Raw genomic sequence first — 15,304 nt, forward strand, 5'->3', positions numbered from 1 at the left:
CTTTATAAAGGGAAGATGGAAAACAAACTGGCAAAGAAAGAAAACATCTTTTCAAGTATTTCTGCATTCAATTTGTAATCACTGGTGAGTTAAAAAAGGGAGGGGAGTGGGGGATAAAGAAAAAAAGAAAGAGGAAGAAAGGAAGAAAGAAAGAGAAACATCTAGTAGGGGAGAACCATAAGATAGGTACTTGACAGTATTCCTTTAATGCCTTTTCTGGTCCTTGAAGCATTGTTTTCTTGTGGAAGTATCAACACTGTTTGTAGACACGGGGAAAAGCATCATCTTCAGATTGTAATGAATCTGAAATGAAAAAAAAAAGCCACACAGTTTGCCAATACTGCTTTAAAATTGCACATCAAGAACACTCCCAGTGACAAACACTTTCAAGGCAAACAAACCAAACAGAAATTAAAAAATCTCTGTGGGGTATAAATATGTAATTACACTCACACAGGGAGCATTTTATCAGGTAAACCATCCTACTTTGTTAATTGAAATGCTCCAGCACTGGGCTTCTTTGACAAAGCGTCTGAATATGTATGTGTACGGTATAGGCACGCTGCTTCACTGCACCCTTCCTAGCTGGGTTAACCACCTCAAAACCATTTTCCTGTGCAGCTGGGAGGTCAGTTCCTAAGCCTTCCTTTTGTTTGTTTGCTTCTGTTTCCATCTAGCTGAATGTCACCAGGATACAAACTGGTTTGGAATTCTAAATATCTGTCCAAATCATAGCTATTAGAAAAATTAAGATAACTTTTATATAGCTCCTTTTAAATATATAGATAAATGCAAGCCTCTTTGGTAATTTAGAAATCTTGAAAGAACTGAAAAGAGACTTGTTTTTAAGGAAAAAAAAATCTATCAGCATGGTGCAATGGAAGAATGTTGGGATGGAATCCCCTGTTCTTGAGTCCTAATGAGACTGGGTTCTCATTAGATATATGGCCATGGATCATGAATATTTTGCTGTCTTAGTCTTTTCATCTAAAATAGAGGTTAGTCAATGACTGTGAAAAAATTCTTTCTAGCCCAGCAAGGCCTGTGATTACCTATCTAATAGTATTGCCTTATCCTGAGTTTAAAAAAAATTTTTTAACAGTTGAAAAGAAATAAGAGTAATTAAGCATAATAAGAAATAAAGAATAATTCAAGAAAATATTCATTAAGGACTGAGGAAGTCACTCAAATAAGGCTCGATCTTCCTCCTCCTAGGTGTCTGGATACTCTGACCTTTCTTTAGGTCCTGACTTAATTGATGCTACTCCATTCTTGCAACTCCCACAGTTTTACTGGATGACCTCACTGCCCAAACTATAAATATGCTGTAGAACATTATTGGGTCTGAAAGTAAAACCTTAACATACAGATTTTTGTTGGCAGTAATGTGGTCTTCTCCACACCTCTGCTTCCATCTGCCAATTTTTTTATTCTTCAGTTTTTTATGAGAGAGAGAGAGAGAGAGAGAGAACCATATCATATCTCTACCATCGGCAGAGCTTACCCTGGTGTTGTGATGTTTCCATATGGAACCAATGTTGAGACCAGGTCCTGGCCAGATGGTAAGGCAAGCACTTTACTTACTGGGGGAGCTCTTAGTCCCTAACACATAGGTCTTATAGTATAGTTAGGAAATAGTATAGAAAATATATAATCTTATTATTTTTTGTGTAAAAATTTTTAATATTTATTTTCCCTTTTGTTGCCCTTTTTGTTGTTGTAGTTATTATTGTTGTTATTGATGTTATTGTTAGGACAGAGAGAAATGGAGAGAGGAGGGGAAGATAGAGGGGGAGAGAAAGATAAGACACCTGCAGACCTGCTTCACCTCTTGTGAAGTGACCCCCCTGCAAGTGGGGAGCCAGGGGCTCAAACCTGGATCCTTACACCTGGTCCTTGCGCTTAGCGCTATATGTGCTTAACCTGCTGCACTACCGCCCGACTCCCAAATTGTCATTAACGTTAGGGGCTCCAGCCCGCGGGGCTAGTTTTGCAGCGGTGAACAGAGACTTGAGGACACATGGCTGGACAGAGAATCGGGGACACATGGCTGGGCAGAGAAGCTTTATTCACGAGCGGGCAAACATGTGCTCTCCTGTCTTTCTGCTCTGGCGGCAGAGAGAGACCCTTAAACTAATCACCACACACTTCTGTCCTGCATCCTTCTCCCCCAGCGGTTCCGCCAGAACCCCGGAACAACAAATGCTATTGACCCTCCGCCCATCTCTTTATTTTCTATTAGTGATTTAATAGTAATTTACAAGATTATAACAGGGATATATTTCCTCGCCACACCTACCACCGAAGTTTTGTGTCCTTCCCCACTTCCCCACTGGTAAGCACCATAATTCTCTCTCTCAGCCTCTCTCAGACCTTGGACAGGTGCACTTTTTAACATGTGTCCTGCCCGGTGAGCTATCTCCACAGTCCTAACATCAACATTATATAGATGAGAAAAGTTGGGGCACAAAAAGACTGTCAGTGACTCCACTTATACTTTAGTAGACAGAATTACAATCACTTCATTTCATTCTCCTCGGTCATGGGTTATCTTAAGGTAGGAGGAAAAATAAACATCTATTAAATATATACTACATTGGACATCTTAGTCTTTATGACTATGCTGTAAGTTGCTGATGTTATGAAAATATTGTTGGGGAATCTATTAAATAATTAACACTAGGTGTAGGGTTCGGGCGGTAGTGCAGCGGGTTGAGCACATGTGGTGCCAAAGCGCAAGAACCGGGGTAAGGATCCCGGTTCGAGCCCCTTGCTCCCCATCTGCATGGGAGTTGCTTCACAGGCAGTGAAGCAGGTCTGTAGGTGTCTATCTTTCTCTCCCGCTCTGCCTTCCCCTCTCCTCTCTCCATTTCTCTTTGTCCTATCCAACAACAATAACATCAATAACTACAACAATAATAACTACAATAATAAAACAACAAGGGCAACAAAAGGGAAAATAAATAAATATTAAAAAATAATTAACAATAGGTGTATGATCAAGGGCAGACAACTGAGGGAGGAGTGGGGCTGCAATTTGAGCCTAAAAGAGAGTGGTTGGGATAAGGGGTTTTGGAGGGCGAGACTACGGGGGAAATTTTGGATGTATTGTAGATGATTATCCTGGAGAAAGAGAGTAAGAATAGGCTCAGTCATTCTAGAAGACAATAAATACATGCATGCACTGGCATAAATTACAGGAAAAGAAGAATGTTCACATGCATGTGTATAATTTTTCCTAAAGTGACAGCTTTCCAAAGTGAAATAGGTTGTATCATTATGCTCACTATTGGGGATATTCTAAATCTGGACACTTTTGTTTCAGGAGCTAACAAAATTGAACCAAATATCAGAAGCACTGAAATGGAGAATGAGTTTAAATGTTCTCATTAGTTAAACACATTTTTTTTTTTAGTTTTAAAAGGAATCCACACAAGCAACTTTTAGTACTTGAGTATTCTGTAAGTGAATTCTAAGGTCTTTAACTTTGGGGGTAGGTTAAGAAATATATCATATATAATTATTGCTAATTTGGCTTCAAAATACTTTCATATATAAAAAATGTAGTCAGTTCAGTAAGAATCTATTTGAATTCAGTTATTAGAATAAAAAACCATGAAAGCCATTTCTATTTATGACAGCTGGGAACCATCTCCCAAGAATGCCCTTGTAATTACATTTAGAGTTGCTTATCTAGGGCACATCAAAGAATTAGATGCAAGTGGTCATTGCTCTAATGATATGCTTATCTTCCTCTGCTCATCATGCTGAAGAGCTTTTAGAAATGACTGCTATTTGGAACTCTTTCTCCATTATTAATTGAATAAGGGCTCCCAAGCCACATTAAATAAATCTAGATCTAGATTAGTCTCTTTTTATACATAACAAGTATGTTCGAGAGCTAACAATTTTTAACATAGTTATACAATAAATCTAGGTTAGAATGGATGAAAAAATGCACCCCCCCTTTTAGAAATATTTATTTTGTAAATGTAAAAGGAAAAAAAAACCCAAGGTATTGTTTCTTGGGACTTCTGAAATTAAATTTCTGTCTTTGTCCTTAAAATGTGCATCTTCTGTAAGCCCAAGATATATTTGAGCTATTGACATAACATTTCTATAGATGCACTTGCATTTGCTATTCTGATGTTCAATGTATTTGTCTGATACCTCTTGGTTATAATCTGTTGTGAGGCAACAGTACTTTTGGCTAGTTTGGCTGTCCCTCTCATCCAAATATTTTTGGCAAAGAAGCTCAATGGGCAAAAGCTATCATTCTCACAAGAGCTGCTTGGCCTATAGTAACTTGCCAAAACTTTATTTGTATTTAATACTAAAATAAACATTGACTTTAGTAAGAAAGCAACAGCATGATTTTCTAATTGGATAATACTAGTAAATAAAATAGAAATTTCAACAGATATGGAAGATGGTCAGACTACTAAAGGATAGTCAAATAAAGAAAAACTTTTAATTATTCACATTCTTCATATGGGACCTTGAAGTCAAGTTTTACTTTTTAAATGTGTTTTATAATATGCCAGAAAATTCCATCCTCCTTCCTCAACCTATATCTCAGGCCTCCTGTCTTTACCCACTAGCCCATTCCTTTATGTAAAAGAAAGCTTCAAGCACCTAGTCTAGGAAAACACTCAGCATGAATCTCTCTGCATGGGAACTAATTATTTTAAGCCACATTTGTTTGTTGTGTTTTACCTGCTGGGGTGAGCCTAACTTCCCAAGCAAGCTGCCACAGGCCAGCTCTTGTTGGAAACTGAAACACATGTTGATTCCACCATGACCTGAAGCCTTAGTGAGGGGAGCACATTTGTACGTTTAGTGTTACCAACACATTGCAAGCCAAACAAGATGTCACATTTTGACAGTTTCCTTTGAAGAAGTTAACCTTAGACTGAACTTAGAAGGAAAAATTTATACTCAATTGAGTAACTTGATGCTGACTGGAGTTGTGAGAATATCATTGACGTTAATAATTTGAGTGATGCCGGGGGGGCTCTAAGTTTTACTCTTAGAAATTCTCAAGTTGGATCAGGTATACAGAGTGATTACTGCCCAGTCAGGAGACAGTGAAACCTGATATACAAATACACCTGCAATTTGATAGACTCCAGGCATAATCTTTACAAGCAAATTGCTTCTTCAGAACTGTTGTATGGAATTGCTTTTATCTATTTTTCTTTTGGAATGATGGGCTATGTGAGAAATCAGTAATCATGGTGTTCTATTTGTATGGTCTATAGACCATATCTGTGAAATAAGCTGTTAGGCTGTAACTTTGAAGGGACTCTGAAACTTCCTTTCTGCTCTCCATCTTCTTCTCCAACCCCTACTTACTCCCACTTTGCCCCCCCACTCCCCCCCCAAAAAAGAAAACCACTCTCACTATCCTGTCTGTCTAGGACCTATTTCTGGAAGGGGCTGACATATTTCAACTTAGGACTCTCAGCTTTAGAAGGAATTGGTTCCCCTGAAAAGACAGAAAGTGCTTGTTTACTTTCTTCACAGGATCTCTCTCTAACAACTCTTCTTCCTTACCCACATTTAATGTGCTGTAGTGATTATCTGAAAGAGGAATAAAATCTAACAATGTCAAATATTCTGAGCAATTGCTTTATATGTCCTATAATTTTCCAAAGTAGATGTTACCAGCCAAGCTTGATTCTCTTTCTATTGAGCCAGATCCAGAGTTACCTATGCTGCCACTACCCATCATTTTGTATTAGGCCAAGAGAGCTATTTTCCAATCCAATAAAAAAAATAAATTCTATACCTAAAATAGACTTCCTAGCTTCTTCCCTCATGGAGACCTCTAGTTTCTCTCTCTCTTCTCTCTCTCTCTCTCTTGCTCTTTCTCTCTCTTCTTCTCTCACCAGAGCACTGATCAGCTCTGGCTTATGATGGTGTGGGGAACTGAACCTGGGACCTTGGAGCCTCAGGCATATGAGTCTTTTTGCATAACTATTATGCTATCTACCCCCACCCACTTCATCTGTTCTATTCCTATCTTTGGGTTCCTGTTTCTTAAACAATTTGACCTGCTTTATAACATTGCTTTTCAGCCACCAAGTTGCTGATGCCTCTATGATGCCATCCTGACTTTCCTGGGCAGATGACCTCACTAATGTGTCCTGAAGTCTCACCTCTCCAGAGACCTATCCCACCAGGAAAAGATAAAACAAGCTGGAGGTATGAATCTGCCTGCCAACACCCATGTCGAATGGAGAAATAATTACAGAAGCCAGACCAACTTCTGCACCCCATAAAGAATTTTAGTCCATAATCCTAGACAGTGATGAAGAGTAGGAAAAGTTCCAGTGGAGGGGATAGGGCATGGAACTCTGGTGGTGGGAACTGTACCCATGTTATCTTATAATCTTGTAAATCATTATTAAATCACCAATAAAAATATAGCAGTTTTTTTTGCATCCATTTAGTTAAGCATGACTCTGTTAGCATTTGAGAGGAGGTTTAGAGAAAATGTGGATTTTTCTTTCATTATTTTTCTGGCAAGTTTTTGTTTCTTTATTGCATAGTCATTATCATAATACACAGACTTTCGTATCCTATCTTTAACATGAAAAATAAATTTTAGGGGAGTCAGGTGGTAGTGTAGCAAGTTAAGTGCATGTGGTACAAAGCTCAAGGACTGACACAAGGATCCCGGTTCGAGCCCCTGGCTCCCCAACTGCAGGGGAGTCACTTCACAGGCGGTGGAGCAGGTCTGTAGGTGTCTTTCTCTTCCTCTCTCTTCCCCTCCTCTCTCGATTTCTCTCTGTCCTATCCAACAATGACATCAATAACAATAATAACTGCAACAATAAAACAACAAGGGCAACAAAAGGGAATAAAGAAATTTAAAAAAATTTAAAAGAAAGAAAAAGAAATTTTAATGTTATTGTAGCCATGATACACATAATGTTAAGTGGATGAAATATGCTTATATCATTTGGTTTATTTTTTCAACTCTTATTCTGACATTATTTTATTTAACTATTTATTAATTCTAACATTATTTTATTTAACTATTTCCTTATGTTGAACATTAACTTCCTCCTGACATTTTCTTATTATAAATGATATGAATATGACAGAACATATAATTTTCTGCATGTAAGATATTTCCATATTGGGGATAATTTCCTTGGATTAAATTTTTAGAAGTGAATTATTGGGTCATGAGCATCTAAGACTTACTAGATTACCAAACTGCTTCCAGTGGATTTTGACAGTTTTCTTACTCAACAGGTATGCCACTACCTATACTTTTTAATGTATATTTTTAAATATAGTACTCATAGCACTTAAATGAACTTTCTGAGTTTCTTGACATCTGTGATATTGCATGTTTTCCACTTTGCTATGATAGTCTATCTCTCGCTAGGGAGCTATCAAGACTGCCTGGGCACCTGAACATTGGTTGCATTTCTTTTATTCTCTACTCTAGCCTTTGGTCCATTAATTCCCTTGTTGCTTTGTCCAGAGACTACACTTCTCTTGGCAATATTTACTGGTAAGCATAAATTATAGTTTGGTTATCTGTTCCCAACCTTTACCATCCTCACTTCTAACAATAAAAATGACAATTGTCTCTATTGTTATTACTGTAACTTATTGGGCATGGTTTTATATAGGAAATAATTCAAAATATTCTGCATATACATTCAGTATAACATCCATTTATATCTCACCACCCCCTAATTTACAATGAATGGCAAATTGAAATATAGAGAATCTTAGTCACTTCCTCAAGGATACTCAGGTGTTAAGTAGAGATACTGAAAATTGAATAGAGGCTCTACTTCCACCCCACCCCCATCCAAGATTTTTAACTAGTTCTTACATTCCTTCTTTGTCTCTGAAGTCACTTACTTTTCACTCAAAATCAATTCTTTGGCTTTGGAACCAACCCAGTTATGAGCTGAAAGAAATAAAGGAGCACTAACTCAGCATCTGAAGCTACTCTTGTTAACAGACTAACCTGGATCTTTTACTTAATTTACACTAAAAGAACTTCTCCCAGCAAGTACTATAGCTGAGAAAAAAATCAGGAAATCTTAAGACTGGTGGTAAAACTTGCTAATAGTGACTCTTTGTGAACTCTGAAAATTTTCCCAGTCTATGATACATATATATGTTCCTGCATCATGGTAAAATCTGGCCATATATCAGCTTTTGCTTCTATATTTTTCCTGTTGTCAAGTAATTGAAACTGCTCTTGTTACCTTGACTCCTAGTCTTAATAAATTTCCCATCATTTCAGTGTCTAGAAGATTTGTAAAAGAGTAAGATTTAGCTGTTAACTGCTGACCACAAAGGGACTAGCATAAGTAGAAAAACTTGTAAGTAGAATGATGGTGGTAAAAAATGCTAAACACATTGACATAGGACTATTTTTTTTATTTATAAAAAGGAAACATAGACTAAACCATAGGGTAAGAGAGGTACAACTCCACACAATTCCCACCACTAGAACTCTGTATCCCATCCCCTGCCCTCCCCTGATATAGGGATTTTTACCTGTGAATTGGAACATAATACAATGTTAAGTACTTGTGAAACTAGTCCAAATTTGCTGATATAGTTTTTAAGTACCTGGATTTGAAGGTACTTTTTTATTTTCTTCTTCTTCTTCCTCCTTTTTTTTTTTTTTTTTTTACCAGAGCACAACTCAGCTCTGGTTTATCGCACTGTGTGGGATTGAACCTGGGACTTGAGAGCCTCAAGCATGAAAGTCTCTTTACATAACCATTATGCTATATGCCCATCTTGAAGGTGCTTCTGAAATAAAGTAATGTAGAAATTACTTGGCATAAAGAAAGAGATTAACCATATGAGAATTTGAGAATAGATTTATGATAAGCTCACATTCCTTCAACTGATTGTGTTTCCTGGGAGAGTCTAGAGGACACTCTTTGGCTGTAAGAAATCCATTGGTGAAAGAGGCACTTACATATTTAATATACTGGTGGTGACTGCATTATAACTCAGAAAGGAGGCTACTGGTTTGGCACTGGGTTCCCTATAAACAAGCGGGGATAAAGAGACCGGATGATAGCAAAGATCAGGTGGAAATTCATAAATGTCTATAATAAATTCTATGGTTCTCTGCCCAGATCCTTTGTCTGAGGCCAGTGCACCCTGCTGCTGGGAATACTGGAGGCTCATAGCTTGTAGATGTGTCTGTCATTGGGAAAAATCCTCTCCAACACTTACGAGATTTCCAAGGTAACCTCTAGCTAATAACTGAAGATGTGGGGCTATAAAGGCTTTCCCCTTTGTCTTAATTTTGAACAATTTTTCAGGGCTATACTGGTTCTGGAACTTTTTGTTTAATCAGTTGAGATTTCAGTGACAACTGTGTCATGGATCCTTCTTTTCCTCCGCCTCTCTCCTCTTTTTCCTCCTCCTCTTTTTTCTTCCTCCTCTTCCTTTTCTTTCTCTCCCTCTTCCTTTTCCTTCTCCTCCTCTCTCCTTTTCTTCCTTCGCTCTCCTCCTTTTCCTCCTCTTCCTTTTCCTTTTCTTCCTCCTCTTTTTATGCCTCCTCCTTCTCCTTTTTCTTCTTTTTTCCCTCCTTCTTCTCTATTAAATACACCTCCTAAAAGTACTCTCTAATAAATCTACATGCAATTTCTTACTCAGAATGTGCTTCCAAAGAACTCTAAGATATTTGCTACCACAAATATTTTAGGAACTGGACTTAAGATTGGATTTTGGAGCAACAAGAACTCTCACTGAGAGCGGGTGAAGTATAATTAGTCCTTAGTGTGCTGTCAAAATGCAGTTGGTGAATGTTTCATTATGGTAGGATGGGATTGGAGACTAGTGAAAGGGGATGACTGGTACAGTATCTTTATGAGTAAGAACAATGAAAGAAATGATCCTATGATAACAATAGGGCTTTATGGTCATTTTTATGTTCCACTTATTAGCTGAAAATGAAAAACAGTGGGGTTTCAGTTAAAAGCAGAATACATATATATGCCCTGGAATCTGCTTGGTAGTATTAAGTAGATCCTAATGCCTTATAGACAAAGTATGGAAATATGGAGGAGCAGGCTCAGGATGAAGTCATTAAAATCCTTCCACCTTCTGTACCCCATAATGAACCTGGGTCCATACTGCCACGGGGCTAAAGAATAGGAAAGCTATTAGGGGAGGGGATGGGATATGGAGCTCTGGTAGTAGGCATTGTACCCCTCTTATCCTATGGTCTTGTCAGTGTTTCTATTTTATAAATAAATTAAATTTTAAAAAATGTATATTCATGCTGAGTTCAAAGTGGAACCCCGTGACTTGGGAAGGGACTAGCTATCTATATGTATGTGGAAACTTTGATATTCTAATTTCCTAAAACCATTAGGTTTTCAGAAGGATGCTTTCCTCCATGTCAGAATATATTGGAACTTCTCAACTGCAGAACATGAAGAAGACAAACTGGGGCCAGCTGGTGACTCACCTGGTTGAGTTGCACATGTTACAATGTACTAGGACCCAGGTTTAAACCTCTGGTCCTCACCTGCAGGGGGAAAGCTTCACAAGTGGTGATGCAGTGCTGCAGGTGTCTCTCTGTCTCTCTCCCTTTCTATATCTTCCTTCCTCTTGATTTCTGGCTGTCTATCAAATAAATAAAAATAATTAAAACATTTAAAAAAAGATAAATCACACAAGTGGTTTAAATACCATCCTGCATTTCTTTTACTTCTTTCCCTACACTCAGTCTTCTATGAGACAAATAGCAAAGATCAAGTAACATTATGCCGTGACTGGGCAAGGCAGATTGGCAGACTGGGCAAGGAGATAAGATTAAATAAAAAAAAGAAGTATAGCCAAAGAAGCATGCTTAGAATTGATTACTAGGGGTGCTAAATCAATGGATAGAACATAAAATTTAATAAGAAAGAGTTTATTACAAAATTTAATAGTATCTAAAGACCCCATAGACTATTAGGAATATGCCACTAGTAATGGTCCTGGAAATTTGGAAAAAATCAGTCATACACTAAAAACTGCCACCATGATAAATGTAGGTGGCAAAGACTAAGGGCACAAGAAGATATATAGATCTACTACATCAGTCTAAAAACTTCTACTAACTAACTATGTTCTACCTTCCACAGGAAGGTAAGGAGAACCAACACTGTGAAGATGAATGATGGCTGTCCTTTTCTCTGACTTAGGTTAGGAATACAAGTAGAGATTCTATTATAGAACTTAGTTCTCTGAGACCAAAAGGAATTATAGTTACCAGAGTGTGAATATCAGAAACAAGGCAATTATTCCATTAGTGGGTAGGTCTGAGTAGTGCCAGGAAAGTTTGAGCAAGAATAGCTGCTGGAGGAACACTGTTAGTGCTCAGTGTACCCACCAGTATGTCTCCTGGTGTCCTCATGTCTACTTTTAACACATAAATAAGTATAGTGGCTGTTACTTGAGAAGGAACTAGTAACCAGGTCCCTTAGGAGAATCTGGATCATCACTTCAAGCATTCACCTAGACTAGCAAAAGTTGAAAATGAGTGGAGGAGGAGGCAATTGATGATTATTTCTTATAGCCTTTTAAGTACACATGAACTGTCCACCCTATAGAGGCAAAATGGTCTGATTTATGTATATGGAATCTTGAGCAAGAGCAAATAGTTTGGCTGGTTATTGAAGGGGTTTAGGAGGAATAGAACTAGAAGGCTAGTGACAAAAAAGTTTGAGAAAGAGGTATTAGAAACCCTGTGGTAGTGGCATATAGCATTTGTATCTTTGAATTTGAAATGAATGGTCATAGGAGAGGCTCTTAACAAACAAGTTAAGGTTGGAAAGTAGCTCACCTGGATAATGCATTGCTTTGCCATGGACTTGACCCAGGTGTGAGCCAGAGCTTCACCATGTTGGAGGAAGCTTCAGTGCTGTGGTGTTTTTTCCACTTTTTCTGTATCTATTTCTTTCTGAAAAAGACAGACTGGAGCAGTGAAGCCCTACTGAAAACAACAACAAAACAGTTTCTAATCATCATTCTCCTTAGCTATCCTGACATTTACATGAAGATATTAGTTATTATAGTAAGAATCAAGACTATACAGACAGCCAACGTCATAGGTTCGTCTCATTAAGTTTGAGCAAATACCTGCCACTGCTTAATCCAACCTTCTAGCATCAGAGATGAATACTGAGCTTTCAACCTGTTGCCATTTTTTAAAAAAGAAAAACCAACAAGTAATATGGACATCTGACAGGATAACAGGAGATAGCACAGACTTCAAATATAAGTGTGCCTTTCCTGCTTGTAGTGTCTTCAGCAACACTACCATATGACCCATGGACTTTGTGTTTCTTATCAATTGCCTTTTAACAAGGGGACTGTTTTTACTCTCTCTTTCTCCTCCCCTCTCTTCTCTCCCCCCCCCCCCCACACATACACACCTGTGAAAACAAACTCATTAACTCATGATTAATTGTTACTATTATTGTAAGATGAATCCTGCAAGGTAAATGTTAGAAAAACTGATGAAGTCTCAGTTAAGATATTGGTTGGTTAGGAAGCAACATCTTACATGGTTAGCACAGTGTCTTCAAGGAAGTGGTACATGCATTATTCCATTTGGCTCATATAAGGTACTATATCTTCAGAAACTAGATCATATGGTTTCACGAAGTAAGGAAAGGGCACCTTTTCCAATGGTCACATTCAATGACCTATTGTGAAATTTGTACTTTTTAGTCATAATATCTATAGATTATATGTAATACATATGCATGTTTATGTATGAGTGCATATACAGATACATATAGTGAGTACAATGGTCCTGCTTTAAGCATACATTCAAAACCCTGGGGATTGCAAACATGCCTTCCATTTAAAGCAGTGCATTGCATGTATGCCGATTTAATCATTAACATTAGTAAAAGGCCAATTATACTGTTCAAGAGTAAGATGTTTTATGAGAAAATGACAAAAAGATACATGTAATCATTGCAATGCCAGTTTGCCATCAGATAGGATGTGCAATAATCCCTTTAGCAAGCTTAAGCTTTTACATATTAATGGCAACATTGGAGAGCGGGAAGATGTCTTTTACAGTGTCGCTGAGGCTCTTACAATAAAGAAATGCTTCTGTTGCTTGGTCCCATTACTGGTATGCGCTGGGAGAATAAGGCTGTTTTGTGGACTCTCCCCTCCCCACTACTGGGGCCTGGGGTGGTTCTTTTAAAAGCAGTGCAGTATACAGACTAATAACGAGGAGGGGAAAAATTCATTTAGACGTTTGGCAACATCTTTGTGACACTCAGTATGGGTCTCATATACAGTAGATTTGCCCTACAGAGAAATGCTGGCAACATTTTATTCTTAAAATACGATTAACCAGCTGCCCGAGAAAATAGAACAGTTAAAGTTCTTATTCCATTGACCAAGTTACCATCTATTGGTCTCATGGATACCAAATTTATTTTAACATGAGCTGTAGGACACAATGTGTGTTTCGTCATGTATGAAACAAAAGGCCTAGGATGGACTGTGGCCCCAGCAATCTTGTTTCAGACTACAATACACAATTCACCGGCAAATGAAGAAGCAAAGCAAAGCAACCTGTTGACTAAGGAAAGTGAGCAAGAAATTAAAGAAAGTAAATCAACACTATGTTCAAAGAAAAATGTCTTTCTTGATTGAAGAAGTGAGACTGTCTGGAGTAGGGCACCAAAGTAAAATCCCTGGGTTGAGGGTGAAGGTATATATTTAGCTTCATGGGGCAGGGGAGATGGGATGGGACACAGTCTTTTGGTGGTGGGAATGGTGTTTATGTACACTCCTATCAACTTGTAGTCAGATAAATCACTATTTAATTAATATGAGGGGAAAAATTGATTGAATTTCTCAAAGTTTTTAAATCACAGACTGAGTCCTTTTAATACATAGGCTGAGTCTTTGATATGTTGACTTTCTTAAAAGCTTAGACCAGAGAGAACAGAAGCAATTGGTGGCACAACTATATACAAATAATGTCAAAGGACATAAATTATGGTGATGTTGTGTATGATACAGCAAATCCTAACAAAGGGATATTTCAAAGTTAACCCAATTGCCAAATAATGTGATTATAGTAATAACTATCTATTGTCTTCTTAAACCCTAAGACAGCAGTATCCTCCTGCTTCCACTTTAGAACCTATATTTCCCCCAGTCCTGGAACCTCTAGGGTAGGGCTCACTTTCTTGCATGCTTCTCTCAGTTCATACCAAATGATATTGCATCCACCGATCCCAGCCTAATCAATGCAATGAGTACCACCTCAGCATGTTTTACTTCACACTGTATCCAGAGACATCAGGCATGGAATGTCAGCCTTTCACCCACATTACTCGGGTGAGACCTTTCCTTTCATAGTATTCTCAAATTCCATTCCAGGAGGTTCACTTCCTAACAAAATCCCAAAACCTAGATATAGACCAGTTCCAGTAAAATATAGTATATGTTCACATGTATGCATAAATTAGGGCAAATATATATATATCTACAAGCAAAAATACACAATAGTCTGTAGTGAGTCAGTATCAAGTTCATAATGAAATAGTGTCTACTTAGACTTAGATACCCTCCTCACCTACTTCCTATTACAGTTCTCTCACTCACTCCAAAGCTAACCTCATCAAAGCAAGGACTGCAAAAGCTGAATAAATAAGAGCAAGAGACTGGCATACTTTAATGATGACTCTTTAGTCACTATCAGGCCATCCCATGAGCTGGGGCCCTAGTTGGAGAGTCCTGAGATTCCCAAACAGACACGATGGGCCTAGACCTTGAATACATCCATTGTTACCAGTCATTTCTATCAGGAACAACACAATAGACCCCTTTGTGGGCCCCCATAGGACCTTGCCCTTAACTTAGATCAACAATGGTAGAGAATGTTCCATTATCTGAAGGGAGGATGGACAATATACTCTATGCTACACCTGAGGAAGATGGGTCCTGAAATTGGGGCTGTTTGGAACATTCCTACTCATGACCACAGAATGTGAGCTCAGATCTACAGGGATGCAGAGGTCACATAGGCTCCTAAGCTGAATATGGGCCCCAGATCAAATCCATGGGGTTTATAGTCAACAATATTTATACACTTTTCCTATACTTGGGAGCTACTCTCTTCCCTGATCCAGCTTTCTGATCCTTCCATTCTAAATATGATGTGTCTTGGTGTCTTTAAGTCTGGGGTAATTCCGTTTGGGATCCTCTGGGCTTCTCGAACCTTTATGTCTTTGATGTTGTTTAGACTAGAGAAGTTGTCAGCTATTATATC

The sequence above is a fragment of the Erinaceus europaeus genome, chromosome 16 (genome assembly GCF_950295315.1).
Source record: "Erinaceus europaeus chromosome 16, mEriEur2.1, whole genome shotgun sequence".
In the NCBI taxonomy this organism is placed as follows: domain Eukaryota; kingdom Metazoa; phylum Chordata; class Mammalia; order Eulipotyphla; family Erinaceidae; genus Erinaceus; species Erinaceus europaeus.